Source organism: Hyperolius riggenbachi, chromosome 6 (assembly GCF_040937935.1).
Source record: "Hyperolius riggenbachi isolate aHypRig1 chromosome 6, aHypRig1.pri, whole genome shotgun sequence".
In the NCBI taxonomy this organism is placed as follows: Eukaryota; Metazoa; Chordata; class Amphibia; order Anura; family Hyperoliidae; genus Hyperolius; species Hyperolius riggenbachi.
In genome coordinates this window covers 191864915-191888535 of record NC_090651.1, presented here as the reverse complement: position 1 = coordinate 191888535, position 23621 = coordinate 191864915, and the positions used below count along the sequence as shown (strand labels likewise).

The 23621-nt window shown below is 44.5% G+C and overlaps 1 protein-coding gene across 3 annotated transcripts in view; it reads left to right on the top strand.

Annotated features, from left to right (window-relative positions):
• The window catches only part of UBE2M (ubiquitin conjugating enzyme E2 M), a 288535-nt gene that overhangs the window by 212629 nt on the left and 52285 nt on the right, over positions 1–23621 (top strand). The gene's annotated exons all lie outside the window — the stretch shown is intronic.

Below are 23621 nucleotides of genomic sequence, written 5' to 3'. Positions count from 1 at the left end.
TCATTTCCTTGCGTTGAAAGACATCCATGGCTATAATTACTAGGTAATGCCCAGTGGTGTTGGTCCAGGGATTTTATGATTGCCATCTGGAGTCGGGAAGTAATTTTTTGGCAAATTTTTTTATTGCTAATTGGGCCATGCCTTGTGAGGGTTTTTCGCCTTCCTCTGGATCAACAGGGATATGTGAGGGAAGCAGGCTGGTGTTGTACTTGGTTTTCTGGTTGAACTCAATGGATGTATGTCTTTTTTTCAACCCAAATAACTATGTAACTATAGCTGGCACCTGTGGGCATCAGGTCAGTGTTCAGCTGAGCTGCAGCAAAAATTGGGTATGGCTTTTTGCTGGAAAGTGGGGCTGGTCATAGGTGGGCCCAAATGTACATGAACTTAGCAGCAATGTGAGCATTTCACAATAATAGGCAGAGTGCCCTCTCACCAGGCTTCTGTGTTGTCATCTGTGCTGTGCTCAGCTGGCCTGGTGGTGATGCTTTGCTGGCTGGCCTGGTAGTGATGTGTGCTGGGCTGGATGGCCGTGATGTTGGATGACAGTGATTCTGTGCTAGCTGTGATGTTGGCTGGCGGTGATGCTAGCTGGTTGACAGTGATGTTGGGCTGGCTGGCTAGTGGTGATGCTCTGCTGGCCTGGCTGCTGCTGCTGCTGCTGGTGGTGGTGGTGGTGGTGGTGGTGGTGGTGGTGGTGGTGATGATGATGATGATGATGATGGTGGTGATGATGATGATGATGATGATGATGGTGATGGTGGTGGTGATGGTGATGGTGATGATGATGGTGGTGGTGGTGGTGGTGGTGGTGGTGGTGGTGGTGGTGGTGGTGGTGCTGGCAGCGGTGGTGGTGGTGCTGGCGGTGGTGGTGCTGGCCTGGTCTGGCTGGCGGCGATGCTGGCCTGGTCTGGCTGGCGGTGATGCTGGCCTGGCTTTCCTGGCTGTTAGTGATGCAGGGCTGGTGGTGGTGATGCTGGACTTGGCTGGCTGGGATGCTGCCGAGGTGGCTGGCTGTGATTACCTGTCATTTCGGAGGGCGGAAGCATGCATTCGATGGAGGCATGCTGGGGTCCAGATCTATTGCAAATATTTGCAAGCGTATTTCACATGCCCAATGTTCCACTCCTTGGACGTCGACCATGGCCAGTGGGGGACATCAACAACGGTACGTGTCAGGTGTTAACTACTTTTTTCAACACACCAACAAAACATATTGGTGTGTTGAAATGCATTGTTAATATCACCAGGCACACAGAGCCTACCTGGTTTCCAGACCTACCACGTACCGTTGTTTATGTCCCCCTCTGGCCACGGTCAAGTCCGAGGAGTGGAACAGTGGGTATGTAAAATATGCTTGCAAATATTTGCAATCTTGTATGTGCATTATTTCTAACTGATTTAAAGGCATTGCACTATAGAAGCACACTCTTCTCTCTTTGATACAGACCCAGCTGTCAAATCCCACCACTGAGAGAGCTGCCCTGGATGCTACCTTTCCTACTTTCATAGTCTAACCATTGGCATTGGAGGCCTGATTTACTTTGGACATAATAATATCCTTTAGTCCTAGTTGTAACATGGAGAGCACATGTATTTGTCTATTCTACATATCCATTACACTGCCTGGCCACAGTCATCACATGGGGCCGGGCAGCCAATGTGGGAAAAGTAAGGCTCACTCCTCCCTCATTTACTGCCTGGCCGCATGTGATGTCTGCCACTGGGAAGTGTAATGCACCTGTTGCTCTGCCCGCCGTATTCCTCCATCTTGTGCATGTTTCAGGCACCTACAGGGTAATGACTTCCATGCACCACACCATGCCATAGCAACAGACACCACTCCGGCATCCCCCAACATAGGGCACTGTGGCAAGCATCATCCGTGGCCTCCCCAGCATTAGGTTTGGGGTAGTGCCCCGGATCTATCACCTTAATGACGTGCCTAGCTGACACTGCTGTGTAACTTCAAAAAGAAAAAAGCACCGACAGGCTAAAGGAGTAAAATATCAACTAGTATTGCCAAGTCTTTCTTAAATTGTAATATTTCTAGCACTTTGCCATTTATTTTATATGGTACTCTTCACATGCCCATATGAACACATTGAGATGCTTTTGTAAAATGTCACTATAGTAAAGTCTCAATTAACAAGAACTCAACCATCTGGAAGTCTCAGCTAACTGGTGATCAGTGTGGGGTTGGGGGAGCTATGGTGCAGCGGAAGCAACTTACAATAACCTCCGGGTGCCAGCTGTCTTCACTCCTGCAGCTTCTGGCTGCTCTGCTGCATCCTCGTATGGTTCAGGTCATGTGACGCAGCAGGAACCGTACAGAGCACATGCAGCAAAGCAGCTGGGAGCTGCAGTAAGTAAAGATGACCTGGTGCCTGGGGGGTTTGCAAGTTGTTTCTGCTGCATGCTGCTATGCATTTCATCTGTGGAGGAGGTTAATACTATCGATTGAAACAACTTTTTTTTTAATACTCTATATTAGTGTACACATTACCACTAGTGCTAGGGGCACTTTATTTATTCACCCAGGTCTCTCTCACTATCCCTGCTTAAAAATTAATTTCTCACACAGCTTATAGTAGTTTGGGTCACCCAGAGCTGCTTGGTTACTCTGTCACACAGCTCACAAATATATTTCACTGTGTCATTCACAGCATGCAGGAGACATGAGGAGAAATAGGCTGATCAGAGGTGGTAACAGGTAACTAAATGAGCTGTAATATTGCTGGAAAATAACTAGCTATAACAGTAGTCTGTGTTTACACTCAGACTGGCTGCCTGCTTGAGGTGATTCACTCCAGGCTGCATCCACTTTACAAGCTGCTGAGAGGGGCAGACCACTGTCTACAATTAGCATTATTAGTATCTTTATCAGTCAAGAGAAGCAAAGATAATAAACACACATTGCTAGAATCTTTAACCCCTTACCACCATATCAACAAGATTCTTTCAGCAAGGTGATATTTAAACTATAAACTGAAGAGTTGATAGCAACTCCCCTGTGCAAAGACATGGTTTAGCCCTCTGGGAGCCCAGTATTTAGATACATTTTGTATCCAACACTGACGCCAAAACTGACAAAGGATTTTACAGCTGAGAGGAACAGCTGTGTGAGGAATCAAATTGCTCCTAGTACTTGTCCTAATGTGTGCTACAACATACAGCATTTCAAAATAAATGCATACATCGAAAGTATTCCTTTAAATGTAAAGCCAGTTGCATGAAATCTCATACACATTGCCAGCATGAGGCAATCACTACTATAGTCATTACTAATGACTATATGTTCTAAATGCATATGCAATACCGGTAATTGCCACCATTTTGAAAAATCTCACAGATACCAGTATATGCTGCTCAACTGCAATTTACATAATTCAATATTTAAGAACGTATGTCTATTTCATACAATAAAAGGCTCTAGATAGAGAAATTTTTCAGCATAGCATAGATTCAATAGACCTGTGAATGAGTACCTCAATCCTTGTCAAAATATGGACATTACATACTACATTAATTGATCTAAATTAGCTGCTTATAATTAACTAGGGCTGAACGATTTTCAGGTTTTTAAACCAAAATCGTGGTCAGGGGCAAGATGATCTTGAGATCGTCAAAGCTTCTCGCGCCCCCACTGGTTCCTGCTCTGCTCCGGCCCCAGGCCCCCTCCTCCAGTGAGACCTGATCCCCCTTGCTGGATTGCCATGCCATGGGCCGCTGTGAAGTGGTGGTTGAGCGTTGCCCAGTAACCACGGCCGCCAGGAAGTGATGTGATGTCATTTGCTATTTTATGTGTGTTTCTTCCAAACAACTTAACTTTGGTTTCATCTGTCCACAGAATTATTTGACAGTACTGCTGTGGAACATCCAGGTGCTCCTTGGCTAACACTTCACTCCAATTAACTTTTGGAGATGTCATTAGTCTAGGGCAGGGTTCCCCAAACGTTTTGGGTCGAGGGCCGGGTCAACATACTTCAGACTGCTGGGGGGCCGGAGCATACATATACATAAAATGATGTAGAAGTCTTTGTGGGCCAGACAGTGAAGCATACCCAGGTGACAACCTGCAGTCCAATTGGACAGCAGTGTCATCTGCTGTGGAATTTAATTGGAAACCAGCGAATTACTGCTTTCTGGTTTCCATGTGGATGTGGAGTCCTGCTATTTTATATGCAGACCACCAATATTTAAAGATGTAGCTGACCGCATCTATAAGTAATACATTTTGTGTGTGTGGGGCCGGTAAAAAAGCCTCAGGGTGCCTTCGTTTGAAGACCATTGTTCTAGGGGTTCACATACCTTTTCAACCTGCACTGTGAATGTTTACATGGTGTGTTCAATAAAAACATGGAAACCTTTAATTAATTGTGTGGTATTAAAGTGCAACTGTCGGGCATAAAATAAAAAAATCTATATTTTATTTTTATCTGGTAAACAAATAAGGTGTTAATCAGGCAATCCAAAAGTTAAAATCAATTTACTTGTTGATAAATGATCATTCCCCAGTTTACCTGACTCTTATTTGGTAGACACAAAGTTTGGTACACAAAAAGGAAGTTGCAGGGCATGCTGGGTTGTCCTTTTTTGCTTCTCTACTTCCCCTCAGACTTACTGTAACTAATGCAGCCTGATTGGCTGAAGCCACTTTCCCTCCTGTTTCCCCTCCCACACCTCTGTTCCTTTCTGATTGGCCAATATTTCTCATGCTGGGGCAATGTACTTTCTATAGTGAAGGGCGGGCGAATCAGGCACAGACTACGGGAGGAAATGACATCAGGATTGGCTTCAAAATAGCCAGAGTTAAAATGGGAAATGCTAAGAAGGATTTTCTCTTTTTTTTACTGTAGAAAAATCACTAAAATCTAAACGTGGACAGTGCAATACATGTCATGTAAGTAGAGCAAGTATTTATCAACTTTTATGTGTTTGTTTTTTTTTTTGTGCAAGATAGTATGGCTGACAGCTCCTCTTTAAGCAGACTGTGATTTTCTATTGTTGTGGCTTAGATGAAGCTCAGATCATATTTTATGACCAATTAGTGCAGAAATCCAGATCATTCCAAAGGGTTTACATACTTTTTGTTGCTACTGTAATGAATGTACATTTTGTAACATCTTGGACTAATTACATTCTGTGATGTAAACAGAGGCGCCAAAAGAATAAAATATGCTAAAATATTAAAAAAAGGCAGTGGTGGACTTACCTCCTAAAAGCAGACACTGAACTGTCAATTTCAACAAACATACATTTATTAATAATACTCCACAAAGTGCTCGCAATGCGTTTCATATGTGTAATCCTGCTTCTTCAGGCAATAAACAGGGGAGCATATAACTGAAAATCAAGAGACAAATTAATTGCATCAGATCCATATACTGTCTGTAACCCTAAACTTTATTTATACAATGCATGCTGGGATATCATGACGATTTTTTAGTAGGGATTGCTTGGTTGCTGCATAAGTGTATGTGCAATTATAGTGAAGCATAAATTATCATATTGATAAGGTGTGAGGGTAACGTAAAAATTATACCAAGGTATATAATAGTAATGGAGTGGTATATATTAGTTATAAATAGTGGTGAAGGCTATGCATTTAAATAAATAGGCGAGTGTATATGATAGGTAAAGTTCAGAGGGTGGGGGGAAAAATAGGTAAGAAGTAAAATAAATAGACAATGGAATGAATCGTAAAATAAATAGTAGATAGTAAGTTGTAACCTGAGTAGTAAAATGAATAAACAAAGTAAAGTGAATAGGCAAAGTGAAAATAGAAAAACAAGATGATACAAATTTTGCTTACCAGTATTTGGTCAGGGATGCACCTGGCGCCTCTGTACCTATGTGTTGTGTATCGGTGCTTTAAATAGCTAAAAGCGCCGTGTCTTATCCAATGAGAGAGAGGGGTTTAATAGCTTCCGCCCGCCAGAGTGATGCAACCTTACGGTCGCATCCTATGACATCAGGCACATGCTCAGCAGCGTGTTTTGGCCGTGTCTTAATCTGCACATGCGTGGTTGAGTAAAATGACTGCAGAAGCCATATTGGTTGGGGACGAGCCGCGCTGTATGGGACGGCAGTCTGTATCTGATGTGATCTGCTTTGTAAATGAGAAAATTAGCCTCTGACAGGTTTAGAAGTAGTGGGGAAAATTGGTGGCATATTATACAGTGGTGTGAAAAACTATTTGCCCCCTTCCTGATTTCTTTTTCTTTTGCATGTTTGTCACACTTAAATGTTTCTGCTCATAAAAAAAGTTAACTATTAGTCAAAGATAACATAATTGAACACAAAATGCAGTTTTAAATGATGGTTTTTATTATTTAGTGAGAAAAAAAACTCAAAACCTACATGGCCCTGTGTGAAAAAGTGATTGCCCCCCTTGTTCAAAAATAACTTAACTATGGTTTATCACACCTGAGTTCAATTTCTGTAGTCACCCCCAGGCCTGATTACTGCCAAGCCTGTTTCAATCAAGAAATCACTTAAATAGGAGCTATCTGACACAGAGAAGTAGACCAAAAGCACCTCAAAAGCTAGACATCATGCCAAGATCCAAAGAAATTCAGGAACAAATGAGAACAAAAGTAATTGAGATCTATCAGTCTGGTAAAGGTTATAAAGCCATTTCTAAAGCTTTGGGACTCCAGCGAACCACAGTGAGAGCCATTATCCACAAATGGCAAAAACATGGAACAGTGATGAACCTTCCCAGGAGTGGCTGGCCGACCAAAATTACCCCAAGAGCGCAGAGAAAACTCATCCGAGAGGCCACAAAAGACCCCAGGACAACATCTAAAGAACTGCAGGCCTCACTTGCCTCAATTAAGGTCATTGTTCATGACTCCACCATAAGAAAGAGACTGGGCAAAAACGGTCTGCATGGCAGATATCCAAGGCGCAAACCACTTTTAAGCAAAAAGAACATTAAGGCTCATCTCAATTTTGCTAAAAAAAATCTCAATGATCGGCAAGACTTTTGGGAAAATACCTTGTGGACCGACGAGACAAAAGTTGAACTTTTTGGAGGGTGCGTGTCCCGTTACATCTGGCGTAGAAGTAACACAGCATTTCAGCAAAAGAACATCATACCAACAGTAAAATATGGTGGTGGTAGTGTGATGGTCTGGGGTTGTTTTGCTGCTTCAGGACCTGGAAGGCTTGCTGTGATAGATGGAACCATGAATTCTACTGTCAACCAAAAAATCCTGAAGGAGAATGTCCGGCCATCTGTTTGTCAACTCAAGCTGAAGCGATCTTGGGTGCTGCAGCAGGACAATGACCCAAAACACACCAGCAAATCCACCTCTGAATGGCTGAAGAAAAACAAAATGAAGACTTTGGAGTGGCCTAGTCAAAGTCCTGACCTGAATCCTATTGAGATGTTGTGGCATGACCTTAAAAAGGCGGTTCATGCTAGAAAACCCTCAAATAAAGCTGAATTACAACAATTCTGCAAAGATGAGTGGGCCAAAATTCCTTCAGAGTGCTGTAAAAGACTTGTTGCAAGTTATCGCAAACGCTTGATTGCAGTTATTGCTGCTAAGGGTGGCCCAACCAGTTATTAGGTTCAGGGGGCAATTTCTTTTTCACACAGGGCCATGTAGGTTTTGAGTTATTTTTCTCACTAAATAATAAAAACCATCATTTAAAACTGCATTTTGTGTTCAATTATGTTATCTTTGACTAATAGTTCACGGTTTTTGATGAGCAGAAACATTTAAGTGTGACAAACATGCAAAAGAATAAGAAATCAGAAAGGGGGCAAATAGTTTTTCACACCACTGTAAATATAGTATAATAATCAATTGAACGTATCTCCAGGTGGTGCAAGGACAACCAGCTTGTACTCAACGCAGCAAAGACAGTTGAGCTGATAGTGGATTTCAGAAGGCGCCCCCACACACTCGACCCAGTCTCCATTGAAGGCACTGATGTCTCCAGGGTGTCGAGTGTCCGCTTCCTAGGTGCCACCATCACCAATGACTTGAAGTGGGCTGAGAATACCACTAAGGTTCAGAAGAAGGCTCAGCAGAGGCTATTCTTCCTGAGGCAGCTGAGGAAATTTGGGATGCCGCGGGAACTGATGTCAACTTTTTACACTGCCACCATTGAGTCTATACTTTGCTCCTCCATAGTTGTCTGGTATGCAGGCGCCACTGCGAGTGACAGACTCAAGCTCCAGAGAGTAATCAATACTGCAGAGAGAATCATTGGGTCATCTCTTCCACCTCTGGACCTCCTACACACCTCTAGACTGTGGTCGAGAGCAAATAAAATACGGAACGACCCCTCCCACCCCGGCAGTCGCTACTTTGACTGCCTGCCTTTGGGTCGCCGCTACAGATCCATCCCTTCCAAGACCACCAGACATTTAAATACTTTCTTTCCCCAAGCCGTCCGCCTGCTGAACTCGAGCTACCACCCTCGCGAAACACGATAGTCTCGCACTGCGGCCCAAATCAAGTTGCACCCTTTATCAAGTTATGCCAGTAATGTAATCTCGCTGCTGCTTAAACATTATAGTTGGTATTATTATTATCTTGTATTCTCTATATCTCTGTCTGTCTATTGTCTAAATGCCCCTTTCACATGTAACAAACTTTTCCATGCCGTGTGTACCACAAAAAATTCCGGGTGTGATGTCTGTCGTACTCGGCGAATAAACTGATTCTGATTCTGAATTTCTGTAATTTATATAACTAATTCGTACTCAAAGTTGTGGATCTGATGATAGATCTTGCATATTCAGGAAAAAACAAAACAAATATATAACAATAAATACATGTAACAATCATTAACCACTTCCCCACCGAGGGGATTTACCCCTGAAACACCAGAGCAATTTTCACCTTTCAGCACTCCTTCCATTCATTTGTCTATAACTTTATTATTACTTATCGCAATGAAATGAACTATATCTTGTTTTTTTTTGCCACCAATTAGGCTTTAGATCCGGAAGGACGCTTACAGGAAGCACTATGAGGCTGGGAAAATCACAATGATCGCGCTGTTTCTCATAGAAGCAGCAGATCATTGTGGGGGCTTAGATCAACGAACGGGACTGGATTTTCCCGTTCATTGATCTGCGAGCTGGCAGTGGCGTGCACGAGCGGCGGGAGTGCACGCGCGAGCGGCAAGAGCGCTGACAGCGGCGGTAGCACGGGAGGTACGGATTTCTCCGTCCCTTGGTTTTTTAAGGGTGGAAAAAGGGACGGTGAAATCCGTACCATGGGGGGTAAAGTGGTTAATGGATAAAACATGGAAAAGGAAGTTGAAAATTAAAAAAATTCAAAACATAGTCATAGTAAAAAAAATAATAAAATAAACATGGACAATATTAAAGTAAATCCATAAAATAAAATTGGTATAAAGTGATCGTGCCTACAATGTATACGATGCATTAGTCTGAAGGTTTTGGAGTACAGTATGCTATAACCATCAAGATTCCCTATACTCGCGGTTTGTGATGGATTCTTTTATACATGTATACGTGAAAGTATATAGATATCTGTCATCAAGATGTCTTCCGTTGAGCATTTTATGATGGACATCATTAATAGCCAGAAAGAAGTTTTAAAAGCCGTATCATAAGAATGCAAAATCACGGTGTATATATAAAATAAATAAAAAGGTATGATAAAAAAAGCGACTGTAAAAATAAATAAATACGGACGTATGTTGTTTAGTAAACTTTCTCCAGTTGCTCGTTTAAGCCATCTGGAGTGAGGGTTTTTAGTATTTGAATCCAGTACATCAATCGTTTTTTTTTAAAAGATCAAAAGCATCCGATTGATTAGGGTGTATGGTTTCGATAAGCGTCATGTGAAAGAAATTCGGGTTGCTGTTGTGATGGGTGCTGAAGTGACGTAAAACGCTGTGCAGGGGAATTTTTTTTTATATATCTTTCTTTTACTTTGGCCAATCCCCTACTTCGTGCTGGTTGAGTGGTACTGGAGCTGGCGGGGACATTAGATGACATAAATAACGTATCTTGCAGGAGGATGTCCAATCTATTTTTTAAGATGCTGTAAATTTGTGGATGTCGGGCATTATATCTTGTGATGAATATGGGACAACAATCAGAATCGGGGTTAACCGTGGTGAGGGGGGGGGGGGGGTTGTGGCTTTGTCCATGTCACGTTGAATTTTGCATCTTTTATTAATTTTTTGGTTTATTTTTGGGCTAGAAATTTATGGGTGAGGATGTTGACTTGGGCATAATATTTTTTTTGATCGGTGCAGTTTGTATGAATTCTCCTATACTGACTGTATGGTGTGTTTTTTGTCCAGGGGTGGTGATGAAAGCTATGAAAATGGGTGTAGATATTGGCATCAACAGGTTTAAAATAGTTTTTCGGTACAGCGTTATCCACCCCTGGTGGAGGGGCATACCCCCTTTTTTCTATCTACAGAGAGTGACTTCTTAATCCTGAGTGAGGACAGGTCTAATTTCCTCATCTGCCTATACAGTGGTTGCCTGTGAGGAAACGCGGAAAAGCCGCCGCAAAGGCTCAGAGTGAGGCGGCTGTTCCCGCGTCTAACATGGCGGCACAACGCGGAGAAACCGCCGCATGCCGCATGGGCAGAGCGGTGGAGTCCGCGTTGGAGGCGGCAGATTGCACGCATGGCAGAGCAGCTGACATTGCGGCCGGACGCGGGGAAACCGCCGCTCGCTTAGAGAGCGGGGCGGCGGTCCCCGCGCCTGAATCAATGGTTGCATTGCAAGACATGTCTGGTGTGGCTGGGACTGCTAGTCCACACAGATTCAGAAGGACGTGCGCGCGCTGAGAGGCAGAGCGTATATGACAGCCAGAAAAGGGTCAGCTGACCAGGCTGGTCAGCTGACATTTTCACCACCTGCCATTGGTCCAGCACTTAGGGGAGGCGCAGGAGAGCGCTTTACTATATATACTGGGTGCTGGACATTCTCTGGTTGTGTGCCGTTGCGATCACAACGTGGTAGCACTCAGACCTTGTCTGTATCTGTATTCTAGCATAGTTTCCAAAGGTGTTGACATCAAGGCGTTCACACCTTAGCATTAGGAACATTGAATTGTATTATTTGTTATGACCTTCTGCCTGCCTGATTATCCCTCTGAACTCTGATCTTGTACCTTGCTATTTCTGATATCCTGTTGCCAAACTCTGCTCGTTCCTGGACTCTGTATCTGCCTCATGATTCTGTACTGTGCTACTCTGATATTCCATTGCCAAACCCTGTCTGATTATTGGATTCCGTATCTGCCTCCTGAATCTGTATCTGTCTGTGTGTTAACGACCTGGCTTGCCGACCTCGAGAACTGGCTTTACTGTTAAAGGCAGTTCCCAGACCTGTTAGTGACACCCTCCCTCTCGGGTGTCACTCACGCTCTGTCCTTCCTACCCTCAGCCTAGCTCCTCCCTCCTGGAGAGTCTAGGCCATAGGAAGGAACATACTTCTGGAGAAGTACTCAAAGTATACTGTTGCATCTAACACTCACTTGTTCTCTCTGGTGTCCAGAGGTTAGTAGATATATCTGATTATCGGTGATACTGCAGATCACCAATAATCAGGTATATTCTGTATTGCTGGTGAGACTGCAGTTCACCGGTAATCAGATCCTCTCTGTGTTACACCGATCGTTCCATTGCCTATGTGGTAACCCTGGTTTGTGAGTATAATTTTATGCTTTGAATTTTGCATCTTTTATTAATGTTTTGGGGGTATTTTCAGGCTAGAAATGTATAGGTGAGGATGTTGGCTTAGGCATAATATTCTTTCTCTCATTGTCCTTCAGGATGGCTTCCTCCCGAAAGGAGACTGACCCACCCCTGAAAGGAAACCGGCAAATTAAATCAATTAGGCCCCGTCCACATAAGCTCCCTCTCCTCCTAACCAACTCAGTTATTGACTATTTCCCTACACCCGAGGTTACAGGCTGTTAGGGACATCGAGGACGGGGGAGCCTGTGTGGCACCTGTCTTTAAAAGAGGTGTTCATTGTTTCACTATAATATCCAGCTGCAGGGGGACTATCTTGTTTGATGTGCCATGTGACTAAGATTGGTAAGGTAATTTTACTGCTGGTCGTTTGCCTTTCCAAAAGCCCTATGGGGTGGAGGGAAGGTCCTGCGGCTGCTGCCTCCTGTAAAAATGGAGTATGTGGATTCTGTGGGGCTTTCCTAGCTCTGTCTGCGGTAGCCACCATACAGGGACGGGCGGTGTCCTCCACATTCAAAGGCGGATGACGTTACGCGTCCGCCTCTCCCATACGTATGACATGGACGCACTGAAGGGCGTTCTCCGTCTCGTGATTTCAGCGTCTTCCCCATCGGAGATGCAAGCGGGGGGCGGAGCAGTGAAGCGGGGAATCCCCAGGCCGGACACAGAGTTAATTAGATCCGCGGTAGGCGGATTGGGCAGCAGATGACGTTCTGACTAATGTCAGCAGAGGAGCAGAGGCGTAGCTAGGGTTTTCAGCACCCGGGGACAAATGGTCATTTTTGCGCCCTCTGGGGATGCCTGGGCAATGCAATGTAGGTATTTGGACAATAAACGTTTAGAATAAGGATTAAGATTATGGGGATAGGGATACAATTAAGGGAAAACATTACGCCTGGTACACATGATGCTATTTCCCGTCAGATCGACAGGTCGAATTGATAATTTCCAGTATGTCCGACCTGTTCCCGATCAAGAACAGGATTTTATGAAGTAGTGATCTGAAAAATGATCCTGTTCTCGATCAGGTGTAGATTGGACATGATGAAAATTATTGTTCTGACCTGTTGATTTGACAGGAAATAGTGTTTTGTGTACCAGCCTTTAGGTTAGTTAAGGTAGATTCAACCAAGAGACAAATCTCTCTCGGATCAAATCTGATTAGAGAGAGATCTGTTGGCTGCCCATACACTGCAGGCTGATTCACGATCGATTTCATGCTGAAGTGTGCCGCATCTGCCATAGTGTATGAATGTGTATGTACAGTACATGTGTGCATTTATACATTACCCTCTGGGGATAGTCAGTGACATGATTATGTACTCTGTAAAGTGCTGCAGAAGATGTCCGTGCTATATAAGTACAGAATAATCATATGGTAGGACATTAGACTATGACTATGGTGGGATTAGATTGTGAGCTCCCCTGAGGACAGTCAGTGACATGACTATGTACTCTGTAAAGTGCTGCAGAGGATGTCCGTGCTATATAAATACATAATAATAATATGGTAGGACATTAGACTACGGTAGGATTAGATTGTGAGCTCCTCTGAGGACAGTCAGTGACATGACTATTTACTCTGTAAAGTGCTGCAGAAGATGTCAGTGCTATATAAATACATAATATTCATATGACAGGATTAGACTGTAAGCTGCTCTGAGGACAGTCAGTGACTATGTACTCTGTAACAAGCTACAGAGGACATGAGAATAGTATAAATATTTTATAATAATTAGGGTGACACATTAATAGGCTGCTGCAGGGTGAGAAAAAAGTGCTGGTGCTCAAAGACAGAAACAATATCCTGTAAACAGCTGGGTGAACCACTGTGCTCAGAAGACCAACATGCAATAACAAAAGAACCAACTTCAGGTGCCCATACATCTTCTGATCTCTCTAGAATCTCATGTGATCGGAGAGAGATCTGTCAGCTGCCCATACACCACAGACAAATTCCTGATAGATTTCAGCATAAATCTCTCGTGAATCAGCCTTGTGACACCGCATCCACCATCTCACCGCCCCCACGCTGCCCCCCTAATGTAAAATGCCTGGTGCCGTATACTTTACTTGTCCGTTGCTGGTGTTGGCTTTGTCTACATACATGCGCCCCAAATGATTGCCGATGTATACTTGGGCACGTGTGTGACATCACCCACGTAATGCCTGGCAACCAGGTGGGGCGCCTGTATGTAGACACAGACAAGTATACTGCACTGGGGGAACATTTTACATTAGGGAGGATACCGGGTTCTGTCGCGTTTGTCCTGATATTGCACACCATTACCGACATGTACTCGATCAAGCAAGTTTACATGCAACCAATTTCCCTAAACCCGAAATTGGTTGCATCGTCAATCGAGCATGCTCTTGGCAGCACTGATTTTCATCCAATGAGATTATATTGATCTAATCTATTTCACTCCCGGCAAAGTGTGATATTATAATGATCCTATCTAATCAGATGGTCGATTTGCAGCAAAGTCGCCTGATGTATGGCCACCTTTAGATGAACCCACATGTGAATAGTTTTTGGAGTCTGTGAGGGAATAAAAAACAAAAGTTTGCTTTCTTAAAACAGAAAGAATTTGCGATAATTCAGGTTGGAGTGAGCTTGAGATCTCCCAGGGCATCACTGCTGAATATATGCAAATTAACCATTGTACCCTTAGAAGCTAAACACACCTCCAGAACCGCTGGAATGCAATGATGTGTCAGCTTGTTAATTTGTACAGAGCCATAATAATCCAACATGCATACAGACTGTTTCGGGTTGTTTGATCCTCATCAGTGCATGGCATGGATTAATTTGGCTCTATGCAGTAGGGCTTGTAACACCGAGAGGTACAGACTAACCAGCAAGCTCATGGTGACCCAGAACTCATTGGAGTGTGTAAGGGACTACAATGGTCCTAAAAGCCCCCTTACTAAGATGTTAAGAAAAACAAGTTTGCTTTCTAAAAACAGAAAGAATTTGCGATAATTCAGGTTGGAGTGAGCTTGAGATATCTCCCAGGGCATCACTGCTGAATATATGCAAATTAACCATTGTACCCTTAGAAGCTAAACACACCTCCAGAACCGCTGAAATGCAATGAGGCAATAAAAAGGGAGATGACTGAGGAAGGAGAAGAGCAGCCTGATGAGATGAAAGAAGAGGCTGCATGAATATATGAGAACTGATAGAAGCTAGACAGCTGCAGTGTAAACCTATATACAATTGTATGGGCAGCAAGTAATCTGCAGCACTATATTATATAACAAAGGGCTAAAGCACAAGTTGGCACACTATTAAATAATTGTAAGAAAACATACTCCATTAGCATTGCTCTGCAATCATTAAATTAGTGCCTCTCGCTCTCCACAGTAGCTCAGGACCAGGTAGCTAAAGTAAACAATATGCCAGCAAACGTTTCACACACTAGTTCTCTACCTCCTTGATTCTGACAGCAATCAGCAGCATCTCCTCCACACTCATTAGCTAGAAACCAGCTATCTCGTCTTCTCCTGCTTTGCTTTAATTCCCCGCTCTGTTTGGCTTAGCCCCGCCCCTCGCTCAGTGTCACAGAGGAGAGAAGAGGAGGGGCGCTCTCTTCTCTATGCACACAGGCAGGAGAGACTGGAAAACAGCGCGGCAGCAGACAGCTGATTACTGAGAAAGAGCTGATGTGAGGCTACAGTGCAACACCCGCCCCAGCTCCCTGCCTCTCACCAGGCACCCTTCACTGCTGAAGCACCCCCCCAAATGCTGGGGGGGGCAGATGTACCCCTCTGCCCCACCTCCCTACGCCTGTGCAGAGGAGGCGGTGCTGACTCAGAGGCTCGTAGTTTAAAGCCTCCTGTTACCACATACCTGAGTGAATGGACAGCATGGAGCAGGCTGAAGCTGGACCTAATGCCACCCAACGGTCAGTGGATGCACCTGAGCAGGCAGTGAATGCTCCACAGGTACTGTGACTCCCTCGCATCCTCCTTCAGAATATAGGTAGACACTATCTTATGGGGGCTTGTTGTTTGTGGTTTTGCAGGTTATGAAGTATACTGACAAAAGGTGTAGAAAATGTGATGTTAATTTACCATCGGGGAATAGGAGATCTCAGTGTGTAGATTGTATAGCTAAACAGTAGGGCTGCACGATTTTAGGGAAAAATCGAAATTGCGATTTTTCTCTCAGAAATTGCAATTTCGATTTTTCCCCGATTTTTTTTTTTTTCAAATGCTGGGGGGGAGGGGACTGCACTGCCCGGTCCGCTGTAATACTTTGCTTCTAGCCCCGCTGTGCGCGGATTGGCCAGAAGCAGTGAATATGTATGAGTGTTAATGGGGGGGGGGGGGCGGATCCACTCCAGCGAGCGGCCGGGCACTTACAGCATTACCAATCGCTGGCTAGCGATGGAATGACGGCAGCGGTAGGCGGAGCTATATGCTCTGTACAGCTCCGCCTACCACTGCCGTCATTCCATCGCTAGCCAGTGATTGGTAATGCTGCTGTATGTGCCCGGCCGCTCGTTCGAGTGGATCCGCCCCCCGCTCATTAACACTCATACATATTCACTGCTTCTGGCAAATCCACGCACAGCGGGGCCAGAAGCAATGTATTACAGACAGCGAACCGGGCAGTGCGGACCGGATTGGCCAGAAGCAGTGAATATGTTTGAGCGTTAATGAGCGGGGGGCTGATCCACTCGAGCGAGCGGCCGGGCACATACAGCATTACCAATCACTTGCTAGCGATGGAATGACGGCAGTGGTAGGCGGAGCTGTACAGAGCATACAGCTCCGCCTACCGTTGCCGTCATTCCATCGCTAGCCAGTGATTGGTAATGCTGTATGTGCCCGGCCGCTTGCTGGAGTGGATCCGCCCCCCCCCCCCGCTCATTAACACTCATACGTCTTCACTGCTTCTGGCCAATCCGCGCACAGCGGGGCCAGAAGCAAAGTATTAAACAGCCGACCGAAAAACCGATGGTACTGACGATCAGCAGGTCGTCTTGCCACGAACCGCGGTTTCGGTTTTACCGAAAAACCGTGCAGCCCTACAAACAGTCCTCTACCACATCTACCCCTGTTGATACAAATGCTACTAATAGAGCCATATTGGACCTTATGAATGCTATGAAGGCTGAACTGGCTACTACTTTTGCTGCATTAAGGTCTGCCCATTCAGTTCCAGCACAGGCTGTGTCTGAACTGCAAGGGGGCTCAGCATAGTTACATAGTTATTTTGGTTGAAAAAAGACATGCGTCCATCGAGTAGTACAAAGTACAACTCCAGCCTGCTCCCTCACATATCCCTGTTGATCCAGAGGAAGGCGAAAAAACCCTTACAAGGCATGGTCCAATTAGCCCCAAAAGGGAAAAATTCCTTCCCGACTCCAGATGGCAATCAGATAAAATCCCTGGATCAACATCATTCTGCCTTACCTAGTAATTGTAGCCATGGATGTCATTCAACTCAAGGAAAGCATCTAAGCCCCCTTTAAATGCAGGTAAAGAGTTTGCCATAACGACTTCCTGTGGCAATGCATTCCACATCTTAATCACTCTTACTGTAAAGAACCCTTTCCTAAATAAATGGCTAAAACGTTTTTCCCCCATGCGCAGATCATGTCCTCTAGTCCTTTGAGAAGGCCTAGAGACAAAAAGCTCATCCGCCAAGCTCTTATATTGCCCTCTGATGTATTTATACATGTTAATTAGATCTCCTCTAAGGCGTCTTTTCTCTAGACTTAATAAACCCAGTTTATCTAACCTTTCTTGGTAAGTGAGACCTTCCATCTCACGTATCAATTTTGTTGCTCGTCTCTGCACCTGCTCTAAAACTGCAATATCTTTTTTGTAATGTGGTGCCCAGAACTGAATTCCATATTCCAGATGTGGCCTTACTAGAGAGTTAAACAGGGGCAATATTATGCTCGCATCTCGAGTTTTTATTTCCCTTTTAATGCATCCCAAAATTTTGTTAGCTTTAGCTGCAGCGGCTTGGCATTGAGTACGATTATTTAACTTGTTGTCGATGAGTACTCCTAAGTCCTTCTCCAAGTTTGATGTCCCCAACTGTCTCCCATTTATTTTGTATGGTGCTAGACCATTGGTACGACCAAAATGCATGACTTTACATTTTTCAACATTGAATTTCATCTGCCATTTATGTGCCCATATAGCCATCCTATCCAGATCCTGTTGCAATATGACACTATCTTCCTGAGAGTTGATGATTCTGCACAATTTTGTATCATCTGCAAAAATGGCAACATTGCTCACTACTGCATCCACTAGGTCATTAATAAATAAATTGAAGAGCACTGGACCCAGTACAGACCCCTGTGGTACCCCACTGCTAACAGTCTCCCATTTTGAGTATGATCCATTGACCACAACTCTTTGTTTTCTGTCCATTAGCCAGTTCCCTATCCAAGCACACAGACTCTTCCCCAGTCCTTGCATCCCCAACTTTTGCACCAGACTTTTGTGGGGAACAGTGTCGAAGGCCTTAGCAAAGTCCAAGTATATCACATCTACAGCATTCCCAATATCCATATTAGCATTCACTACCTCATAAAAGCTGAGCATGTTAATCAAACAGGACCTGTCTTTAGTAAACCCATGTTGATGCTGAGAAATAAGATTCTTTTCTACTATGAAGTCATGTATAGTATCTCTTAGTAACCCCTCAAATAGTTTTCATACAACTGATGTTAAGCTTACAGGTCTATAATTTCCTGGATCTGATTTTTTGCCCTTCTTAAATAATGGGAAAACGTGGGCTGTACGCCAATCCACTGGGACTCTGCCAGTTGAAAGAGAGTCACAAAAGATAAGATAAAGGGGTTTATCTATAACTGAACTTAATTCCCTTAGGACCCGAGGATGCATGCCATCCGGGCCAGGTGCCTTGTCTATTTTTAATTTATTTAGTCTTGCCTTCACTTCTTCCTGCGTTAATTTAATATTACAGTTAGAAGATTGAGACTCTTCTGCCTCTGTAATTTGCAACAGTGCTGTTTCCTTTGTGAAGACAGAAGCAAAGAAAGCATTTAATAACTCTGCCTTACCTTGGTCATCCACCATTGAGTTACCACCCTCATCCTTTAGGAGTCCTATACAGTCAACCTTTCTTTTTTTAGAGTTGATGTACTTGTAGAACTTTTTTGGGTTAGATTTGATATCCCTAGCGATTTGATTTTCAGCTTCGATCTTTGCCAGCCTAATTTCTTACCAATTTTTATTGCACTCCTTATAATTGCTGAGTGCAGCCTCGGTCCCCTCCTGTTTTAGGACCTTATAGGCATTCTTTTTCCTCTTCATTTTATCTCTAACCTTTCTATTCATCCATAGAGGCCTTTTTTTATTCCTAGACATTCTGTTTCCATATGGGATATACATACTACAATACTGATTGAGAATACGTTTAAAAGCTTGCCATTTCCCTTCAGTGTCCTCCCCTTGTAGTACATTAGCCCAGTTCACCAAACTTAGTGTCTGCCTAATTTGATTGAACTTTGCTTTTCTAAAATTCATAGTTTTAGTGGTCCCGCTGCCCCGTGGCCTATCAGTCACCAGATCAAACGTTATCATGTTGTGATCACTATTTCCCAAATGTTCTTGAACCTGCACCTTTGCTACATTATCTGGTCTATTAGAAATGATCAGATCCAGTAACGCATTCCCCCTAGTTGGTTCCGTTACCATTTGAGTCAAGTAATTGTCCTGTAGTGCTGCCAGAAATCTGCTGCTTTTACCAGAATGGGAAGCCTCAATACCCCAGTCAATGTCTGGAAAGTTGAAGTCGCCCATAACTATGACCTCATTTTTACTTGCAGCTTTTTCAATTTGCTGCAGTAATCGCAGTTCTGCAGCTTCATGAATATGTGGTGGCCTGTAGCATACCCCAATAAGCAATTGGCAACTTTTATTTCCACCATGAATATTTACCCAAACGGACTCCACATCTTCGCAATCTTCCTCCATCTCATCGTTGAGGACAGCTGTAAAAGAATTCTTAACAAAGAGACAAACCCCTCCACCTTTTTTCCCTGTTCTATCCCTCCTAAACACATTGTATCCTTTTAAATTAGCTATCCAGTCATGGCTTTCATCCATCCATGTCTCGGTTATTCCCACAATGTCATAGCCTTTGTCATTCAGAATGAACTCTAGTTCGTCTATTTTGTTTGCAAGGCTCCGAGCATTGGTTACCATGCACTTTATATTTTTACCACCACATTTACCAATTTTGTTTACCTGAAATGGGCTACTTGAAGTTTTGCCAACCTCCTTAATCTTTACACTGTCCCCACCCCCCTCTCCACCCCCATAATGTTAGGCTCCCACTGTCTTTTTTACCTTATCTTGTCTACGTATTGAGACTTTATCCTCCCGCCTCCCCCCAGATCCTAGTTTAAAATCTCCAACCGTTTAGCCATCATCTTCCCCAATGCAACTGCACCCTCCCCATTAAGGTGCAGCCCATCCCTGCTGTAGAACCTGTAGCCGACTGCAAAGTCTGCCCAGTTCTCCAGGAACCCAAACCCTTCCTTCCTACACCAATTTCTCAGCCACTTATTTAACTCCCTAAGCTCCCTCTGTCTCTCAGATGTAGCACGTGGCACTGGCAGTATTTCAGAGAACACCACCTTGGAGGTCCTTGCTTTAAGTTTATCTCCATTGAAGACAGTCAGATTCCTGGTGTGTCAGGGATACCCTCTTTTCAGGATAGACCGACTCCGTTACAATCATTTGATGGTGTGTTACCTGTCTTTCTATCACAGTCTCTATCGCAGAGTTTACCTCCTGCTCAGTTACCTAGAGGGGATCCTCAGGGGGTATAGAGACTATATCTGAGGAGGAGGATGAGGAGTTCATGGAGGAGGGAGAGGCCAGGGACTTTGATGTATCTCCTGATTCTGGTCCTTCTAGAACCTCGCAATACTTGTATAGTACTGAGGATACCTTGGAATTGTTAAAGGCCATTTATAACTCTGAACTGATTCCTGAGACCGCACCATTGACCTCTGCGCAAGACGAGATTTATAGAGGGTTGGAGGGTCAGCCAACTAAATGCTTCCCTGTACATTCCGCTATTAAGCACATTATCTCATTGCAGTGGAAAGTTCCAGAAAGGAAATTATTCATTCCCAGGTCTTTCAAGAGGGCGTTCCCCTTTAAGGAGCATTATCAGGCTCCATGGGCCAAATTTCCAAGGCTTGACGCTCCTCTGGCTCAGCATTCCAGAGGGACTGACCTTTCATTTGAGGATATTGGCAATCTAAAAAATTCCGATGGATAAAAAGGCTGAAACTTTGTTGAAAAGGGCCTGGGATTCGGTTTTCTTTTCATTTAAGCCAGCCATATCCTCTACCTGTTTGGCCAGAAACTTGGATGAGTGGATATCAGGTCTTAAGAAGCAACTGGTGGAGGGTACGCCTCACGAGAAGATTTCGTCCTCTTTGTCGATGATAGTTAAAGCAGTGGCTTTTTGGCAGATGCAACCTCTGAAAGCCTCAGATCTGCAGCTGAGACTGCGGCTTTGATCAATTCAGCCCGCAGGGCTATTTGGCTCAATACATGGGAAGGTGATCTGGGTTTCAAGCATAAACTCTGGGCAATGGAATTCCAGGGCGAATTACACTTTGGGAAGGATCTGGAAGCAGTACTGGAGAGATCCTCAGATAAGGGCGAAAAATTCCCAGGTAAGAAAAAGAAACCAGTTCGTACGCCCTTTCAGAACAGGGGTCCTTACCAGAACAAAAGAACCGGGGGGAGAATCCAGAGTCAGTCCAGAAAGTGAACCTATAACTCCAGTAAAGGTCGGGGGGAGACTTCTTTCCATTTTACCAGCTTGGGAAAAGATTATAACCAGCCAGTTCATACTAGACCTAATAAGGAATGGGTACAAACTGGAATGTCTGTCCCGACCTCCCCCCAGCAGACTTGTGACAGGGACCCCCAAGGATCCAGACAAGGCACAGGCCTTGCTAGACTCAGTGACGGACTCTACTATCCCAAAATGTAATGCAAATGGTACCAGTAGAGGACCACTTCAAAGGGTTTTACGCCAGGGTTTTCATAATCAAAAAACCCTCCGGAAAGTTTCAGATGATTTTAAATCTGAAACCTCTGAATCTTTACATTGTGGAGAAACACTTCCGTATGGAAAGCATCGCCTCTGTCCAGAATCTGATATGGCCCGGCGCCTTCATGGCGACTATCGATCTCGAAAACGCGTATCTGCATGTACCGATTCACCCTCTGTACCAAAGGTATCTAAGATTCGCAGTCCGGTTCGGCGACAGCGTTTGCCACTATCAGTACCGAGCTCTTCCTTTCGGAATATCGTCAGCCACGAGGATATTCACGATTGTAGCAGAGGCAGCGGCTTTCCTCCATCTCCACAATGTAAGGGTTCTCCTTTGGGACCTGGGGTGGATGATAAGCAAGGAGAAATCCAACTTGCTTCCAACCCAAAATTAAATTTTCTTAGGACTACTGTGGGACACAAAACAGGAGAAAGTGTTTTTTCCACAGGGCAAGGCAGCAAAGTTGCTGGTAAGATTGCGACAGTTCAGATCAGAGCAGACAGTACCGATCACGGAGGTTATGTCGCTACTAGGACTAATGACGTCCGCCATTCCAGTAGTAGAGTGGGCCCAGGTTCACACTCTGACACTACAGACTTGGCTACTGAACACTTGGGACAACACACAGGCTTCATTGGACAGACAGGTTACAATTCCAGACTGTGTATTCGAGTCCCTGACATGGTGGGAGCATCCTCACAGACTGCAGTTAGGTCGACAGTGGGTGCAGAGATCTCCCCTAAAAATCTTCACGGACGCCAGCAGTTGGGGCTGGGGGGCCCACTGCCTGGAGCATTAGGTTCAGGGGAAATGGCCAATGGAAGTGCAGGTCAGGTCATCAAATTGCAGGGGGGAGTTAGCGGTGCAGATGGGTCTGCTCTCTCTAGCCCCTCACATTCTGAACAAGGAGGTCATTGTATTTTCCGACTATAGTAACCGTATCGTATCTCAGAAAACAGGGAGGTACCGGGTACAGGATCTCAGAGGGTTAGCATTAGAGGTGATCTCATGGGCAGAGAACAATTTGATCTCCCTCACAGCAACTCACATTCAGGGCAAGCTGAACAGATGGGCAGACTCACTAAGCAGAGCACCAATAGAGTCAGAGTGGGAACTAAACCAGGAGGTGTTCAACTCACTAGTTCAGAAATGGGGACTACCCGTATTAGACCTTTTCGCAACTCCAGCCAACACAAAGTTGACAGATTACTGCTCCCTTCATCCTGCCTCTCCATCCAACAGACTGGACGCGCTATCGGTATCATGGCCACAGGGACTGCTGTACGCCTTTCCCCCATTCAATCTAATCCCGAAAGTGCTCTAACGCATAGAAGCCTCGAACTCCCAAATAATGTTCATAGCCCCTTGGTGGCCGAGGAGAGCATGGTTCCCCTTTGTACAGAGACTAACTCTGAGGGGTCCAGGCCGGACCTTCTATTCCAGGTGAATCAAATCCACCCGAATCCAGACCAGTTGAAGTTGACGGCATGGATCCTGAGTGGCAAATCCTAAGGAGGCAGGGGTTTTCAGACAGTGATCGCAACTCTGATCAAATGTAGGAAGCCTAATACTAGGCAAATCTACTGTAAGGTTTGGAATGTTTTTTGTTCCTGGAAACAAAAGAGAGAGCGCTCTAACGGTTTAAGTTACATTTTGGAGTTTCCCCAGGATGGAGTAGAATTAGGTTTCTCGGCCAGTACACTGCGAGTACAGGTGGCCGTTCTTTCGGTTTTCCTTAACAGGCAACTTTCGGCAGAAATTCATGTTAGAAATTTTTTGAAGTCGGTGACTAGGTCACAACCGTCTTCTTCAAAACTCGTACCT